The sequence below is a fragment of the Equus quagga genome, chromosome 10 (assembly GCF_021613505.1).
Source record: "Equus quagga isolate Etosha38 chromosome 10, UCLA_HA_Equagga_1.0, whole genome shotgun sequence".
Lineage (NCBI taxonomy): Eukaryota > Metazoa > Chordata > Mammalia > Perissodactyla > Equidae > Equus > Equus quagga.
In genome coordinates this window covers 106,450,509-106,468,593 of record NC_060276.1, presented here as the reverse complement: position 1 = coordinate 106,468,593, position 18,085 = coordinate 106,450,509, and positions in this window count along the sequence as shown.

Here is an 18,085-nt window from a genome sequence, read left to right as displayed (position 1 = left end):
ACTGGGGTTCCTACACAATGGCATGTTCAGGAAGAAAGAATAAAGAGCAATTATGTAAATTCAGAGATTGAGAAAAGCATCACTACCCTGGCTGTAAATTAGAATCACCTGAGGAGGGCCAGTGCTGATAGCCTAGTGGTTAAAGTTGGGCGCTCTTCCTTCGGTGGCCCAGGTTCAGTTCCCCGGCGTGGAACCACACCATTTGCCTGTCGGTAGCCATGCTGTGGCAGTGGCTCACATAGAAGAACTAGAAGGACTTACAACTAGAATATACAACTATATCCTGAGGCTTTGGGGAGAAAAAAGAGAGAGAGAAGAAGATTGGCAACAGATGTTAGCTCAGGGTGAAACTTTCCCAGAAAAAAAAAAAAAAGAATCACCTGAGGAGATTAAAAATCTATGCCAGTGATTCAAATTTAGCTACAGGGAGTGGCTTAGGTGCTGAGATATTTTATAGCTCTCCAAGTGATTCCAGGATACAGGCAAGGTTGAGATGTACTGCACTAAACAAAACCTACAACTCAGCTCTATTACCAATCATATTTAACTGGATATCTAAAGTAAATTATTTGGAAGATACTTTTCTCAAAGGAAAAAGCAATTATCAGCATAATAAAATATTCTTCACAGCTGTAGATGATATACATTTTCTTCCTATCAATAATAACCCATTTTACTAAGATAATTTAGGTTAAAGAACTATGTTGTATAACATTTCTTTCTATCCTAGTTTTCGAAAATTTGACATAGACATATTTGATTAAATGCAATAATAAGAGGTACTTCAAATTGTCAGTTGCTAAAGCTCCATTATAATGCAATAACTATGCATGTTTCTAACTTAAAAATTTTATGGACATTTTATGCTGAGAGCTTAGGCAGGGTTAGACAGGACAGCAGATGGTATCATGGCTTTCCTCAAACTGTTTAGGTTACTGACACAATAATAAAGCAATTTTTTGCTTTTGTCTCATTACCCAAATTTGTATCAGTTTAAAGATTAGTCATGTTAATAGCTAAGCAAAATCTTCTTTATACAGGATGTCTAAAACAAAGGTCAGTGTAGTTGAGGGAGTGAAATAGTTATGATGTATGTGATTCTAGTTCAGTTCTCCCTTTATTGACTCACTGAAAGCTAATTCCCTATAAATCTATGTTACACATAATATGGTCTGAAACAAGCAGCATAGGTATCACTTGGGAACTTGTTAGAAATCCAGGCTCTCAGGTTCCACCCAGACCTACAGACTCAGAATCTGTTTTCTAACAAGATCCCCAAATGATGCACACTAAGGTTCACATGACCTCTCTGGGTGATTTGTATTCACATGAAAGTTTGCATGACCACCTCACCAAATTTTCTAAATTTATCAAGTTACCAAAGGTATGTTAATTAGATAAATCTTGAATGTATCTAATTAACATATTCAAGAACTATATTCTTCTTAGTAGCATTTTAAGGAATGTTCAGTTGGTCAAAAGCTAAGGGTCATAGAATAGCATACTCTTCTATGAATCTATTCTTTTTATCAACATATTTATAAGGAAGATAATTATAAATAATATAGAATAATTTAAATATATTCTCAAATGTAAATATTTTAATAAAGGATATATTCATAAGTACATTCATTTAATGTATACTCTTAGTCTTTGAATACAAATCATATTTTTGGGTAAATTGCTAAATTTGGTGAAATGGTCGTTTGACAAATTAGCTTTAGGCCAAATGGCATTAAGTACATAGATTTTCAGTGATCAATTTGCTTCCAATGGGTAGTACCCAGCATGACAAATCTATCCATATTTCGACTATACTTCTCTTTTTTCACTGTGGTTTTTAAATCACATAAGTAGGCTGATTAATATTCAGGCAATATTAAGTAGAATTGAGAGCTGTCCTGGGTTTGAGTACTAGATCCATTCCCTATATGATCTTGATTAAATTATTTAACTCTCTAAGACTGTTTTCCTAGTCCACAGGGCTGTTGCGATAATAATACACAAGTCCCTAGTACATATTAATCACTCACTAACTAATTCTTGTTTCAGTCATTCTATCATCAGGATTTTTATTTGTTTTCAGATGAAGAAAATAAAATGAGCAAAAGTCACGCTGCTATTCTTCATTTTATTTCCCAACATAGAGAAATGCTTTAATCCACTTCTCCAGAAAAAAATCAAAGATGATTGATTACCTGGGTCTTTTATCTTGTTTTTAATTTCCTTGGCTTGTATCTATGAATCCCTCCTCTAGATGCAACATCTCTTTTTCTACGAGATTGTCAGTCATCCTAGGATGCAGAAGACAGTGCTGTCTGCTTTCAGCACTCTCGGTACCCAATAACAGAATCTCCTACAGAATCTTAGCAAACAGGAGAATGGGGTCAAATAGACAGATGGTTTGAGGCCAATGGTGTGACTTAGGTATGATTGGAGTACAAAAAAATTCTCAGAAAATTTCAAAGTGTCTAACTCTAACGAAAGATAATTTTGCCAGCTCTCATGCATTTTAACAGGGAAGAATTCAAGTAGATAAGAAAATTCAAGTTATCCATAATAATCTATACTACAACAATCATTAGGTGGGAAAACAGTAAAATGAGATTTCCTATCATGGAGAAATAAAATTCTTACCCACCTTCAGATAGCCAATGATATGATAATATCAGCTCTGGTGTTAGTTTTGAATTAAAAGTAAATATGTAGGCTCAGTGAACTGACTATTACCCTCTGTTCACATAATTCTTTTACAATATGCTATGCCAAAGGCAGAGGAGGGAATTACCAATTCATGTTTACTCTTTGCTAGGTACTTTACACAAGTTACATCATTTATGTTGACTCTGTGAAGTAGATGTTATGTCATTGATGAGAAATTAGATTCAGATTAAATGACTTGCCCAGGAACACACAGCTGGAAAACGCAAAATTGAGCTCTAAACCTGGTCTCTGCCTCTTAAGCCCATGCTCTCTGTAATGCCCTATGCAGCTCTCAGAGCCTAAGGTATATTGGAGAAAGTCCATCTGATTTGTCATGGAAAGAGGGAAAATCATTAAGAGTTTGGGCCATCACCAACTAACATTTGTGATCAAGCAAATTATTTTACTTGTATTTCCTCATCTACAAAATTAGGAGATTATAAGATATTTAAGGTCTTCTGCCACTTCTAAAAGAATGTTATGTTATGTGACCTGGTACATAGAACACAGTTCTATATACGTGCCTTGCTCATTCATTTAATCGATTGATTCATTCATTTAAAAAGTCATCATTAATTTATTTAAAAATGCATTTAACAATTGTGCTTATTAATATCCAGGTTGTTTTCCTACAATGTTTCCACAGATACCATTTGTGCTCAAAAGAAATTTTTTAAATGTTTAGGAAAATGCCAACATAGATGGAGTCTGCCCTGACTTAGTCTCTAGCTACTAAGTACTCAAAGAACTAGTTATGGGAACTTGGATTGCTTAATAATCCTATGGTACTAATGAAGCTGAGATTTCTTCTCATAATAATAATAGCAATAATAACATCAATAACTACATTTATTCAAGTCTCTTTGGGGAAGATTCTTTGTGTTCATCATGTCATTTTAATGGCTTACGCATCAAATGCTTTTTGTAATATTTTATAGATATTGATTCAGCACAGGAATCTGGAAAAGGTAATAAGATACAGAAGATAGAAAATATTACAGTCTCAAAATGTGCAGCAGATTCTGTCTTGTTCAGTGCCAAGTCAAGGCAGAAGTATTAGCTGTATTACGATGACAAATGATATGTCTATTCAGCAACCCTTTACCTCCACTGACAATTCTCTTCTGATTCAACTGTAAAATTTTCATGCATTTAATAGATGCATTTTGCCAATTATATATAAAAACCATTAATAATTGACTTAATCTCCATTCAGCTGGACCCCAAAAACCATAGCCCTAAGTAAATTCATTTCTAAGGAACAGATAGCCTTAGAGTCAAGTGAAGAGAGTCACTCTTGTATTATGTCAAAATATTTTAAGCTTGAAGCTGCCACCACATTCTCTTGATGAAATAGCAGTCAGCCAGTTCCTGCCAAAAAGGAAAAAAATTAGTTGCATGTAGCAACCAATATAGCATTAAACACTACACATGGTAGAACTGATAGATTTGCTACTCACGGAGTCAGCAGAATGAGCCATGTACCTGGGTTAACAAATTTCAGGTTTTCAAAGTAATGATTAGAGCTGGTTGAGTATAACAAAAATGGATACTCTGGTTGTGAAACTGAAGGCAGCTGGAAGACATTTTTCTTTTATTCCCATTGGAAAAAATAATTTATGAAAAGGCAGACATAACGTAGAAAATTTTCTTTTAACAAAAACATATATTTCTTTTCAACAGAAAATGTTGTATAGTGTGCACTTGCAGAACTTGAACGTATTTATCTTGTGTTTACCAAAATAATGGCCATACGTATAGGGCCAGCTTAACACCTAAACAAAGCAGGCAAGTCCTCCATTAAAGATCTTAGCTTCCCTCTCCAAAACATTGCTCCCACCAACCTAGCGAAAGGCATGAAACTATGCCAATTCTCCCTTTGAGTTAAAAAATTTTGTCTTCCAGGGCCGTCCCCCCTGTGGCCAAGTGGTTAAATTCGCACACTCTGCTTCGGTGGCCCAGGGTTTCACGGGTTCAGACCCTGGGCGCGGACAAGGCACCACTCATCAGGCCATGCTGAGGCGGTCTTCCCACATAGCTCAACTAGAAGGATCTATAACTAGAATATACAACTATGTACTGGGGGTCTTTGGGGAGAAGAAAAAGAAAAAAATAGATTGGCAACAGAAGTTAGCTCAGGTGCCAATCTTTAAAGAAAAAAAAAGTTATCTTCTACGGAGTGCCTGTTAATATAACTCCAAGAAGTTAAAATACTAAATCATCAACAGTCTTTATTCCATAAACTCAAATAAGTTAATGTGCCAAATTGTTACAGTAAGATATAAGACACAGAATAAGTAAATTTTGACAAGAGAAAAGCAAAGTATGAGGCCGAGTCCAAGGGCTGCATGCCAGAACAGTATAATTTATGGAGAGACTCCAGCAGACAAGGGAAAGCATGAAGACCTATGTTCCCAATGGCAAAAGAGAGACATGAGAAGGGAGAAAGAAGGAAGATAGAGATGAACTGTACCGACATTTCAATTTTGCCTTTGGGAAGCACTAGCAACTCTGTTTGGGTGCATCCATATCACTATATTATGCTTTGCACATTTTTTAGAATTTAAACTTCCTCATTTGAAAACTCTGGCCTTTTGAATTTTTCAGGATGAGATACAAAATGAATAACCCATCCTTATATTACAATATGATTATTAAGGCATCTAGGGGAGCTGCTGGTCCAGAAGAGATATGGCATGTAAAACGGCATAGCTGCTGTTTGGGAAGAAGAGAGGAGAATGCCCATTGGCAGTAGAAGGTTATTTTCTTCTACCATTCAAGGGCACAAATGAGAATGTCTTGTGCTCTTGAGCAAGCCTTGGAGCTCTCTGTAAGGAGTCTTCAGTAGTGCACCAATGGAAACCATGAAAGGAACATCAGATTTAGTCCTTGCCCTTAAAAAGTCCTTCCCACAGAGGACTTTGATATGTCCTTAAAAATACTCAGAGTATTTGTTACTTGATTACAGCTATTTTAAACTCACCTAAAGGGTCTTGTTTGATTCTTACAGAAAGCTTTATTTTGCATGCTTGGTATTGAATGGTTTTCTACCATAAGTGAAACATAAAGTGACCTGTTTTAGCCGTGGTTGCTTTTACCAGGGCACTCTGGCAAAACAACACAAGACGTTGGGCTGGGAAAAAGTGTGTATGATGGGAAAGTATGAAGGGTGGCAAGCAAGGGGCAATAAGAAATGTACCAAGATTATGAGTGACTATCTTTTCTCAAAAAGCAAGAAATCCACAGGTCATGAAAATATGAGTTTTGCAGAATACCTGCTGTATTTGGCAGCAAGTCAACAATTGTTAAAGTGTTAATTTAAAAGGCACCCACTAAAAGTGAGTGAGGAGCCAGTAGCTCAACAGTCAGTAACATAGAACCTCTAGCCTTCAGGACAGAAGGTCCCCCACAATCACCACTTCCCCTTTGCTTTTCTTTCCAAAAGTGTGGATTTTATCTGGTGTGCATGAATTAAGGGTAGGGAATTTGTGAAACATATGGAATTGATAGCTTTATATTTTCTCTGTTAATTGTTTTTCAATCTTCTTGAACTAAGAATGCCAGTAAGGGGATTTGACCATTTCTTTGTTCCATATAGATTGAGAATTCAATATTTGTCAGTATGGGGGATATTGGCCTAGAGCTTTGTGAGAAGGGCATTCTGGGTACACTCGTTACCATATGCCATTTTTATCCATGTTTTAATTTAGATACTTTAAATCTTTTCTGGAAAAACAGGGAAGGAAAGAAAGGAAGGAAAGGAGGAAGGAAGGAAAGGAGAAAGAAAGGAAAGAAGGACAGATAGAAAGAAGTAAGGAAGGAAAAGAGGGAAGGAGGCTGGTTCACAGGAAGGCACGAAGGCTAGGGTATTACCGTTTAACCATTTTACCTATTTTTCAATCCTGTGATTTTAGATCGAAGGAAGAAGTTCCTCAAAGGGAATAATTCCAATGATAAATAGTGCCCTAAACCAAAAAAGGAACATAGGATCTTACTCTCTAATGTTGTTGAAAATAACTGCTCAGTCTCGCATTTGATTTCCAGTTGACCCTGATGTCCTAGATGAGGTTCCTAGATGCAGAGCCTGAGATAGAAATTCTTGCACAAGTGATTTGTTGAGGGAGTGCTCTCAGAAGGATCCTGTAAAGGAGTGAAGGAATCAAGATAGGGCAGGGGAAGAGCTAAGCGAAGATGTGGTGGCAGCTGGAGACTAGCTTCTGCTTGATCCCCTGCGGAGTTCTAAAGCTTGAATTTTACCTCAAGACAAGATGGCTAGGCTTTGGTACCTCAGTTTCAGTCAGTCATTGGCTGCAGGCTGTCCCCTGTCCCACAGGGAGGGGTGCTGATCTCCCAGGCAAGACAGTTCCCCTCTCTCAAGGTCAATTCCTTCCAGAGAAGGGTGCAGCTGTGAGCCTTTAGCAGCCGATATTCACAGCAGCTGGCAAATGGATGTGTCGGTTCAGTAAAGAGGATCTGAGTGAGGCAGCATCTACTACAACCCCTTTGACTCTAAAACCAGACAGCTAGATGGGGCTAAGGGCTTAGAACAGTGAGGACAGCCTCATCACAGGAATCCTTTTGGACTAATGCTGTTACCTAATTTCCAGGACTCTTACTTGAGTCCTTACATGAAAAAAATTTCTGACCAAATTATAGGAGCTATAATATAACATGGCATTTTCCTATTAACCATACCTCTGCAGCTCATGATATAGAAGAGGTTCCTAATTGTAATCCCACAGGTATAGTCTTAAAAACTATAATATAGTTTTGAACCGCTCTCCATAAGCTCTATAGAGAAAAGCTTAACAAGGCTATGAGATTGTGCTTTGAGATCCCTTTTACACCAAGTTGTAAGAGCAAAAAAGGTTTTTTGTTTGTTTGTTTTTCTAGCAGACTTTATTCCTGGAAGGAGGGCTGTATATTTACTATTCCTAGTTTGTACTGTTTCTTGACAGTCTTTTAATAAGATGTTAAAAACTAAGATTGTTATTTAATTTCTCTCCCTCAGCCCCCATACTCCCAGTTGTGGGCCTTTCACTGAGAAATCTGTTCCCCAGTCCTTTCCAATGAGCAGCTGTCATTAATCTTGTACCTTCTCTACCTTTGCTTTTTCTTATTTGCCATGTGAAATTTTAAAAAGAAAATTTTACATAACTGTGAGGAAGGCATGAGGAAGACTATCTTAGTTTATTTAGTTGATCCCCCTTCTCAATTCTTAATAGTCTCAGACACTTGTTGCCATGTTTTACTTAATCTTTGATATATTTTAATTTTAAGAAAACCATTAACAGTACATTTTGGTCTGAATTGGTCCCTCTGCTGAAATGCCAGATGCTAACTGTAATTCTGGCTTTAAAACCAAAACTCTGAATGTTTAATAAATAAAAACTAGAACTAGTTGCCATTCTACTCCAAACCATCTAGCCTAGGGAAAGAGGTCTTTCCATAAAAAGCAATGTGGTAGGCAACTTCTAAGATGGTCCCAAGTCATCCCTGCCTCCTTGTATCCACAGTCTGGTGTGATCCTCTCCCCGTTGAGAGTGGGCTGGACCTAGTCTGGCCTCCTAGAGTCTAGCCCAGTCTTGCTCATTTCTAATAAACAGAATAAAGCAAACGCAATGAGATGTCACTTCTGAAATCAGGTTTCATAAAGATTCTGGCTTCCATCTTGCTCTCCCTTTCTCATTCTCTGGCTTGCTTTGAGAAAAGTCTGCTGCTATGTTGTGAACTGCTCTACTGAGAGGCTCATGTGATAAGGAACTGAGGAAGGCCCCAAGCCAGCAGCCAGTGAAGACCTGTCCTCTGTCAAATGACCAGTGAGAAACTGAATCCTACCAACAATCCCAGTGAGCTGGGAAACAGTACCTCCTTCAGTCAAGCCTTGAGATGACTGTGGCCCCAGCTGACACCTTGATGGCAGCCTTGTGAGAGGCCCTGAGCCAGAAAATCCAGCTAAGCCATGCCCTGAACCAGACTCACAGAAACTGTGAGATAACAAATGTTGTTTTAAAGCATCAATTTTTGCAGTAATTTGTTACGGAGCAAAAGATAACTAATACGCTAGGTTTCAATAAATTTTTTCTGTTGTAAATTTGTCCCAATCCCTTCTTCTATCCTTCAAATAAAGAAAATAGGTACTTCACAAATATTTTTGGCAGGTGGTGACATAAATGTCAACAGTGGTTGACTATCTGGATTTGAATTACCATCACTATTTTCATAGGAAGTATAGGAGTTTTATGCAAATGTATGAAGAAAGAGCCTAAATTTGATACAGAAAATTCCCAAAACATGAATTGAGAGCTCTTTTTCCTAAAATACAGATAAAAGCAGTGCTCTTTTATGCCATCTTAAATTTCAGTGACTTTTGTTTATATTATTACAACTTTTGAGAATCAGTAATGATATATTCATTTTTTCTCAAAGACATCCTGATGAAGCACTAAGCATTTTCACAATGGCAAAAAAAATTCAAATATTGCTGAAAAAGAAAAGAAACAAAAGGAAATCTTTAAGAGGCTAAAAAGCAGAGTAGTAAGTCGAATATTTGCAAGTCTTATATACAAACTATCTTTATGTTGTCTATTTCCATGTGGCAAAAAGATATGAGTCCTTGTGATATTTTTAAAATTCTTTTTGAGGAACTTTTAAATGTATGATTCATGAAAGTTGGCTTGATCCTTAATAATAATGAGAAGAGGCTTTTTGAATTACTTTGGAATTTCTCTAGTCCTGGTTTCAGCCACTCAAGAGTAGATGTGAATGTAGTCAACAGTAGCCTCTAGCTACAGAATTCAGACCTGGCTACTAGATTATTTATTCCCCTTCCTACACAGTCATTCCAAAATCAAACAAAAGAAAATGGCTAACCTGTAAGAAAAGGATTCCCAAATTGACAGTGCTCATATATAGGCTAGCTCATCCTGGTCCCTTAAGCAATACCTTCACTGGTTTTAAAAGGCATATACCTTTTTTACTGGCTTTCAAATGGCAAGAAATCGGTTTTATTTGGTAACTTTATGATTAATTATTTCTGACAAAATGTTCTACCATAAAATGAAATAATTACATAAGCAGGCAATCTTGTACCATGTTTGAAATTTTCTACAAATAGAGTGGGTGCATTCTGTTAAACACTATTATATCTAGGGACTAGAATTACAAAGATGAATAAGATATTTAAACAGATAGCTACAATTTTAAGTATGCACAGGTATGCGCAAGTATTTATACAACACTGAAGAGGAAGTCTTATTGAATGAGAAATAATTATCTAAGTAAACGTGTGTGTTGGTTAGGGTGGGGTTTTGAGAGCATTATAGAAAGAGTTGACAGCGTGAGCCAAGGTTCAAAAGCAAGAAGCAGTGTGCTACATTCCAGGAATCTACACCAGACCAGAAAACAAAAAATTCCCTAGCAACCCTGGCAAATAATTTTCACCAGTTACCAAAGAGGAACTAAAATTTTATAGCAAAACCTCCCCTTTTAGCCCCATATATCTATTACAGTTTATTGTTTATGTTTATGTCAAAATTTGTTATATTAAGAAATACACATAAATCTCATGTAATTCTGAGGGTTCAATCATTTTCAACAATCCCTTTTTTTTTTTTGAGGAAGATTAGCCCTGAGCTAACATCTGCTGCCAATCCTCCTCTTTTTGCTGAGGAAGACTGTCCCTGAGCTAACATCCATGCCCATCTTCCTCTATTTTATGTGGGATGCCTACCACAGCATGGCTTGACAAGCAGTGCGTAGGTCTGCACCGGGGATCCTAACCGGAGAACTCGGGCCGCTGAAGCAGAACATGTGAACTTAACCGCTGCGGCACCAGGCCAGCTCTCAATAATCCTTTTGCTATATCCATAAAGTCTTGAATAACAAAACACCTCTAAAATTATAGATCAGTATCTAGATCGGGTCAACCCTATTTGAATCTTCTAAGTATAAATATAGAGCCCTTTAGAGGGCCAAACCACAGTAAACATCACCCACAGGAGAATACTTCTTCAGCAAGGGTTTTTTTTATTTCTGGGTGTGCTGCAAGTTATCCAGGATTTTTGTAAGCATTTTCCTTATCCTACCCCAAAATATTGCCATTCTACTCAAATACTATGCTTTTCTAAAGGCAAAGACTGCCAATTCTACCCAAAACATATTTCTTTAGCTGCTTGATTATTTCTCTGGCACCATTATCATAACATGGCCTTTCAACTTTTAGGTCACACTTGGCAATGTGATGAAGATTGACTCCCCTTGGCCCTGCATTTGACCCAGAGAATAATTTCATGCCAAGAAATGGAAGACAGTAGTGAAAGATATAAATGGAGTACTATAATAAAAATCCCCCAAATTTACTGTTTGTTTATAGAAATCTCCCTGATTTTCTATTTATTTTTATCTGTCCAAAAACATTATTTGTAACCAATTTAGTGAAAGAATGGTTGAAACACATTATCTTTTTTTATTATTCATGAGCTTTCTAGTAATTCATTTTCTGTTGTAGAAAGATTTCTTCATTAGTTTAAAACATTTTACCTGTAGATGGCAACTCTGTGGTATTTCAAATGTACTTTAATTAAAAGAAGTATTGTAGTTTAGAGATTTTAGTACTTCTCCACATTTTTAATAAAAAAAGATGTCCATGTGTACTTTAATGACTTGTGGTTAATTTAATTACCAGTATATTTCATGGAATAAAAAAATAAAAACACGGGCCAGCCCCGTGGCCGAGTGGTTAAGTTCACGTGCTCTGCTTCCATGGCCCAGGGTTTCCCAGTTCGAATCCTGGGCACGGACATGGCACTGCTCATCAAGCCATGCTGAGGCAGCATCCCACATGTCAGAATGGCTATAATTAACAAGAGAGGAAATGACAAGTGTTGGAGAGGATGTGGAGAGAAGGGAACCCTCATACAGTGCTGGTGGGAGTGTAAACTGGTGCGGCCACTATGGAAAACAGTATGGAGTTTCCTCAGAAAATTAAGAATAGATCTGCCAGGGGCTGGCCCCGTGGCCCAGTGGTTAAGTTCGCACACATGCTTCGGCAGCCCAGGGTTTCACTGGTTCAAATCCTGTGCGTGGACATGGCATCACTCATCAAGGCACGCTCAGGCAGCATCCCACATGCCACAACTAGAAGGACCCACAACTAAGAATATACAACTATGTACTGGGGAGCTTTGGGGAGGAAAAGGAAAAATAAAATCTTTAAAAAAAAAGAAAAAGAATAGATCTACCATATGATCCAGCTATTCCACTGCTGGGTATTTATCCAAAGAACTTGAAAACACAAATGCATAAAGATACATGCACCCCTATGTTTGTTGCAGCCTTGTTCACAATAGCCAAGACTTGGAAGCAATCTGGGTGCGCATCAAGGGATGAATGGATAAAGAAGATGTGGTATAAATACACAATGGAATACTACTCAGCCATAAGAAATGATGAAATCCGGCCATTTGGGACAACATGGATGGACCTTGAGGGTATTATGCTGAGTGAAATAAGTCAGAGGGAGAAATGTGACCTCACTCATAAGTAGAAGATAAAAACAAGGACAAACACATAGCAACAGAAATTTGCTTGGTGGTTCCCGGAGGGGAAGGGGGGAGAGGGGAGGGCAAAAGGGGTGACTAGGGACACATGTGTGATGACGGATTATAATTAGTGTTTGGATGGTGAACATGATGTAATCTACACAGAATTTGAAATATATTACGATGTACATCTAAAAGTTATATAATGTCATAATCCAATGTTACTGCAATAAAAAAAGAATGTTTTCTATTATATTTAATAGAAAATTATTTTATTATGTATATGACAGATTATACAGACAAAATATTTCTTGGAACTAATTATGCCCTCAATACATTAAAAAAAGTGAAAATAGCCTGAGATCTGTCCCTTGATATTAGTTTTGTAAGGGGCTTCTACTGTATTTGATGGGGACTTTACCTGGAAAGGAAATTATAGTTCATCCTTAAGAGAAGTAGTATCAATCTTATTAGTCTCGGGTGAAGGTTTTAACTTATACCATTTGTTTCTATGACTAAAACTTTCAAAGTAAGCAGAAATGATCATATATTTCTTGGAAGGTCAATTGCACTATTGAGTTACTGGGGACTGTAGCAAAGTGAGTGCCCATTTGCATAATTCCTCTCTCACAAACCCATAGAAATGAATAAAACAAACTAAAAATGCGAAGAAAATTCCATCCAAAGTAAATCAATGGAAACTCTCCACACACACACACACACACACACCCTCCCCTTTATCACAGATTTTGGAGAAATATCTGTCATATAAAATAATATTTGGATCAAACTAAAGGAGGATTCCAAGATTGACACACAGTGTAGGGTGAAATTATCAGATAATAAGCAAAAAAACTGTCAAAGAATCATACCAAAATCCCTGGATCTGGCAATGAGTTCTGAGGAATGTTGGCAGGCCACAGTGGAAGCATTCCAGTGGGAGCCAGTTTCCACATAGCAGTATTATAGGGGAGACAGGGCTAAAGGAAAGTCTGCCATGTGGTTATATGACTTTTATTTTTCCATATTCTGCCTTTGAGCCAATCAGAATATTATGGAGATAAGATGGGAGAGAAGAAGACTAGGAAATAACAATATGCTAACCAAGGGAAATGTGGTTAAGGCAAAGAGAGACAATGACCTTGTAGTCCAAATATAAAGCTGCTTAATAAAGTTCACTGAGCAGAAGTAAATAACATCAAACAAACAACAAAAGAAAGTCTTTGGGTATAAAGTCCTTACACAGGAATAAAGAGAGACAAAATTCTCTTTTTCATCCCCCATCCACTTCAAATACTGAATAATCATTCAGAGTAGAAGACTCCAAAAATTTGGGGGGGAACCATTTAAGTTACAGCAGCCAACTGCCTGTTGCCTCAACTCACCAGCCCTGCTTTTCAAACAACTGAATGACTATACCAAAAAATACACACATACCCCCCCCCCCCAGCTCAAGTTCAGGGAAAGATGGTAGGATTAGGCAGAATAATCCATATATTTTTCAGTGACTAAAAAGCTTGGATACTATTGGACCATTGTTAGAAATATAAAAAGCTGAAAATAGCACTATACAACTTTTTAAAAAGTACAACAAAATATAGATTATACACTATTAGAGGAAGAATTATTCAAGGAAATTGAAAAAAAAATAGCCAAGAACTGGTTTTCACTACTATAGAAATAAAAAAACTAATCCTTTCAAATAAGAAATCCAAAGGAATGTACTAATTAAGATATTAAGAGAATGAAATTAGATTTTTAAAAAGAAGATGGTAGACTTAAGGAAAGAAAGTGAACAGAAAAATATTAAAAATTAAAATTATAAATAAATAATGTACAAAAGAGATAATAAATCATGGAGAAGTGAATTTATCCCAGGAATGAAAGATTGGCTTAACATTAAAAAATTGATTAGGGGACTGAAAATTTAAATATATATTTTCATCTCAATTGACGTAGAAAACATGCATGTTAATATTCAATATCCATTCAGAATAAAATCTCTAAGCCAAAAGTTAAGAATTCTAAAAGTAGAAGGGAACTTAATGTAATTTTTTAAAAATCCCTATAGCAAGTATTATACTAAATGGTAAAACAGTAAATCACTTCACACATAGGCTGAAAGTGAAGGGATGATACAAAAGAATACCAGAGTAAATTGAGACAAACAACATTCACATATCAGATGACTCAAAATTTAAAATGTTACTTCTCTATATATTGATGATCCATAAGGTCAATAAAAGTCCAACCAAAATGAAAATTAGGTGTTTATTTGCAGAATATAAGTTTATTCTAAAAGTTATATGGAATACAAAATGGCTAAGAACAGTCCAAAAATTAAAAACTCCTGAAAAAAGACCACATTGGAGGATTTGTCCTATCAAATATCAATACTTCTTATAAAGCTACACTAATTTATTTATTTATTTATATTGAGGTAATATTACTTTACAACATTATATAAATACAATGTACATCATTATAATTCAGTTTCTGTGTGGATTACATCATGTTCACCACCCAAAGACTAATTATGATTCATCACCATGCACATGTGCCTAGTCACCCCTTTTGCCCTCACCACACCCCCTACCCCTCTGGTAACCACCAATCTAATCTCTGTATCTATGTGTTTGTTTGTTGTTGTTGTCATTGTTTTTATCTTCTATTTATGAGTGGAGATCATATGGTATTTGACTTTTTCCCTCTGACTTATCTGGCTTAGCATAATACCCTCAAGGTTCACCCATGTTGTTGCAATTTCATCTTTTTTATGGCTGAGTAGTATTCCATTGTGTATATATACCACGTCTTCTTTATCCACTCATCCCTTGATGGGCACTTAGGTTGTTTCTAAGTCTTGGCTATGGGGAATAATGATGCAATGAACATAGAGGTGCATATATCTTTACACATTTGTGTTTTCATGTTCTTTGGATAAATTCCCAGCAGTGAAATTACTGGATCATATGGTAGTTCTCATCTTAATTATTCTGGGGAGTCTCCATACAGTCTTCTGTTTTCCATAGTGACTGCACCAGTTTGCATTCCCACTAACAGTGTATGAGAGTTCCCTTTTCTTCACATCCTCTCCAACATTTGTTATTTCTTGTCTTGTTAACTATAGTCATTGTGATGGGAGTGAGGTGATATCTCATTGTACTTTTGATTTGCATTTCCTTAATAATTAGTAATGTTGAACATCCTTTCATGATCCTGTTGGCCATCCGTGTATCTTCCTTGGAGAAATCTCTGTTCAGATCTTTAGCCCATTTTTTAATAGGGTTGTTGGTGTTTTTTGTTGTTGAGATGTATGAGTTCTTTGTATATTTTGGATATTAACCCCTTATCAAGTATATGGTTTGCAAATATCTTCTCCCAATTTTTAGGTTGTCTTTTTGTTTTGTTGATGATTTCCTTTGCTGTGCAGAAGCTTTTTAGTTTGATGGAGTTCCATTTGTTTATTTTTTCTATTGTTTCCCTTGCCCAGTCAGATGTGGTACTCGAAAATATGCTGCTAAAACCGATGTCAAAGAGCATGCTGCCTATGTTTTCTTCCAGAAGTTTCATGGTTTCAGGTCTTACATTCAAGTCTTTAATCCATTTGGAGTTGATTTTTGTATATGGTATAAGATAACAGTTTACTTTCATTCTTTTGCATGTGGCTGTCCAGGTTTCCCAACACCATTTATTGAAGAGACTTTCCTTTCTCCATTGTATGTTCTTGGCTCCCTTGTCGAAAATTAGCTGCCCATAGATGTGTGGGTTTATTGCTAGGCTCTTGATTCTGTTCCATTGCTCTGTGTGTCTGTTTTTGTGCCAGTACCATGCTGTTTTGATTACTAGCTTTAAAGCTACACTAATTTAAATATTGTGGTAATGGTTCAGAGACAGATAAATAGAATATAACAGAACAGATCCTCACATACATAGAAACCTGATATTTAATAAATTATCACAAATTGTTGGGAAAACAAAGGAGTTTCAATAATTGGTGACAGAATAATGAGTTATTCATATGGAAAAAATGAATTTAGATCTCTAACACATACCATACATAAAAATCAATTCCAGGTAGAGCACATATTTAAATAGGGTAGAAAAAATTTTAAACTTTTAGAAAAAATATGGAGGTATATCATAATTTTGAGGTAAGGAAGAATTTCTTAAACATCTAAGAAAAAATAAATTATAAAGGAAAATTAACAAATTTTATTACATCAAAATGAAATATTTCTAGTAATAAAAAATAATATAATGAAATTAAAATGCAAACCCCAAACTGATAGAGTCTAACTGTAAGAAATATAAAGGATAGCAATACTGATAAAGGACTAATATCAAGACTATATAAAGCAGCAAGATGGTAGAATAAAAGGCTCAGCCCTCAAACTTCCACATAAACACTAATTTTAACAACTATCCATGACAAGAATACCTTTGTGAGTGCCCAAGAGTCCAGCTGAGAGGTTCTAGCACCATTGTAGAACAAAAACTTTGAGAATAAACATATTAAAAGAGGGTAAGAAGGGCGGTTTCACATTTCCAGCATTAGCATCCGCCAAGGCAGCACAGCTCAGTGACAAGAGAGATACCCTGGGCTCATGATTTCTACCACGGGGAAAAGTGAGAACAAAGTGAGTGCCTCATTTCCTCATCCTTGAAAAATGCTTCCTAAGAGCCCTACTTCTGTCTCATCCCACCCAGAACACTGAGGGGATCAGAGTGACTGAAAAGTCTGTGGACAGCTAGGAACAGAGAAAAGGGACAGGGGTTCACAGAAACTGGCAAACTGATATTGGCCATGGTTCCTACTAACAAGCTCACACTCTCCACCAAAAGTCCAGCCCATAAGCCCCATAGGATGGCTTACCTGCAGACCCCTCCAACTGGTTAACACATGCCCCCAGCAATCCACACGCCCCCTACATAGCCAGTGCCCTGTGCTCCTCCACAGCTGGCATACTCTTCCCTGCAGACAACACATGGATATCAGCAGCCAGCTTGACTGCTAGATTGGGAGAAGGTGCACGACCTTGAACACTTCAGGGCACTGCCCTAGAGAAAATAAATGGGAGGCTTTCCACATATGACCTGGCTTTGTAGAATCAAGAGAAAGAATACAATTCTGAGATTTCTCATCCAAGAGGGAATAAGAAAAGTGAAGTGGGTGAATCCATAGAAAAGGCCTGAGAGACTCCCATGATCTCTAGCCAGGCAGACTGGTGAAGATATTTCTCTCCTAAAGCCAGTCAATAAACTCTGGAGGAGGTGACTGCTTCATCAAATGTTAAGACAACAACACAAGTCTTCAAGGAACATGAAAACCAAAAATACATGAAACCACCAAAGGAAAAAAATATAGCTCCAGTGAATGACTCCAAAGAAATAGAGATCAATGAATTGCCTGACAAAGAATTCAGAATAATTATCTTAAAGAAGCTCAGTGACCTACAAGAGAACACAGACAGACAACTAAATGAAATCAGGAAAACAATACATCAACAAAATGAGGAGCAAGCCCTGATGACCCATCAGTTAAAGTTTGGCGTGCTCCCCTTCAGTGGCCCAGGTTCAGTTCCTGGGCATGGAAGCACAACATACTTGTCTGTCTGTAGCCATGCTTGGTGGTAGCTCACATAGAAGAACCAGAAGAACTTATAACTATACACAATTATGTACTGGGGCTTTGGTGGGGAAAAAGGAAGAAAAAAAGAGGAAGATTGGCAACAGATTTTACCTTAGAGTGAATCTTCCCCTGGAAAAAAAAAAGAGAGAGACAGAAGTTCAGCAAAGAGATAGAAACTGAAAAAATAATCAAATAGATATTCTGGACC